Below are 2280 nucleotides of genomic sequence, written 5' to 3' on the forward strand. Positions count from 1 at the left end.
TATATATATATATATATATATATATATTGACATATATATATGTTAATATATATATATACCGTACATATTCAAGTGATAGTCGATCTCATGTAAAAGTCGAACCCCTATTTTGGACCAAAAATTAGATCTCGTGTGTGTGTGTGTGTGTGTGTGTTTTCATATGTTTATATATACAAACACACACACACACAAACACACACACACACACACACACACATATAGAGAGGGAGGTTGTTTCTTATGGCCAGTCAGAGAGTGACCATAGGTTTCGCACCTATAAAGCTTTTAGCTGAATAGGCGACGCATCAGACTCGTAGACTAAAGGTACATAACTTCTCTATAACTGGAAGAAGGAACAAATATTGGTCAGTTAAGGTTGTAAATAAAAAATTCCGGAACTAAATTCTATTGAGAATAAATCTGGGTGAGGTAGATTTAACCTTCTAAACAATTACTTTTCCCTAGACGGCAAACAGGGAATTCCATGCTTTTAACATGAATTTCCTCTGATGAAGGCACCGATTAAACATCGCTTTTTTAGGGTTTAAGAAGGCCCCCGAAGCAAGCGAGTTTTTCAGGATTCTTGCTCTCTCGGTCAAGCAAAGTTTATATCGTTTGCTCTCGTTGAGGTACAGTCTTGGTTGTTTTAAGAGCCTTCCTTTAATAATGCCTGGTGTACCTTCGTCTTTTGAATGCCATACGCAGCTGACCAGGGATTTGATGTCGCGCCTCTCTGACCAAGACGTGTTCCTTCCTCCAGTTGTGGGAGGATTATGTGCCCCCGGCTAAAAAATCTGGTGAATCGCCTATACAACTAAGAGTTTTATAGATGGAAAACCAAAGGTCACTCTAAAACAACCATCTAAGTATTACCGCTCTAATGTTTCAAGAATAGTTCTTTCCGGATTTATGAACCATTGACCGATTATATGTGGTGTGAGTGTGTATGTATGTATGTATGTATGTATGTATGTATGTATGTATGTATGTATGTATGTATGTATATATATATATATATGTATGTATGTATGTATATATATATATATATATACATACACATACATACATACATACATACATACATACATACATACATATATATACACTGCTGTGAGTTTGAGGAATTTAAACTTATGTTGAGATAAACACATATATAGGCGGGCAGACAGAAAGACCGACAGACACATACATATATACATACATTCATACATACTATACATACGTACATAATACATACATACATACATACATACATACATACGTACATACATACATACGTACATACATACGTACATACATACATACATACGTACATACATACATACATACGTACATACATACATACATACATACATACATACATACATACATATATCAATGTACATCTCTTGAGTTTTTTCTGAGGCTCTAAACTTGGTATTCTAATTCTGGATTCTTTTGAACGCTGTCGTAAAATGCTCCACGAAAATATATTTCCATGAATCTTCGAATATATCTGTGTGTGAGTGTGTGTGTGTATGTGTGTGTGTGTATGTGTGTGTGTGAGTGAGTGTGTGTGCGTGTATCTGTGTATGCATAATGTCATATATATATATATATATATATATATATATATCAGTATTATTATATATACATATAAATATCAATTATCTATCTATCTATCAATACACACACACACACACACACACACACACACACACATATATATATATATATATATATATACACACATATATATACACATACCTCTATATGTACATCTATTCAAGAGCACTAAAGCTTCGGCTTGCTTACGTGTGACATTTTTAGCAGTGTTTCTGGAGACATGAAAGATCACGTGTTTCCGTACGTGAATAGGAAAAAAAATATGGCATGTTCTGATTATCATAATGAATAAATATGGGAAACACTTCATTCTTTTTTTAATTTTTTGGTGTGGGGGTGTGATCAATCAAATCACTATGTTCTGTTTACAAATCATGTTTCGATGTGTTTGCGAATATTTTGAATTATATATTTTCACGCTGCTTTTCTGGTTCAATCGTCAAAATAATGAGTTATATTTCACTGTACATATGTACATATGTATGTATGTATGTATGTATGTATGTATGTATGTATGTATGTATGCATGCATGTAAGTATGTATGTATGTATGTATGTATGTATGTATGTATGTATGTATGTATGCATGTATGTATCTATGCATGTATGTAGTGAAATATAACTCATTATTCTGACGAGTGAACCAGAAAAGCAGCTTGAAAATATATAATGAGA

Source organism: Octopus bimaculoides, chromosome 2, assembly GCF_001194135.2.
Source record: "Octopus bimaculoides isolate UCB-OBI-ISO-001 chromosome 2, ASM119413v2, whole genome shotgun sequence".
In the NCBI taxonomy this organism is placed as follows: Eukaryota; Metazoa; Mollusca; class Cephalopoda; order Octopoda; family Octopodidae; genus Octopus; species Octopus bimaculoides.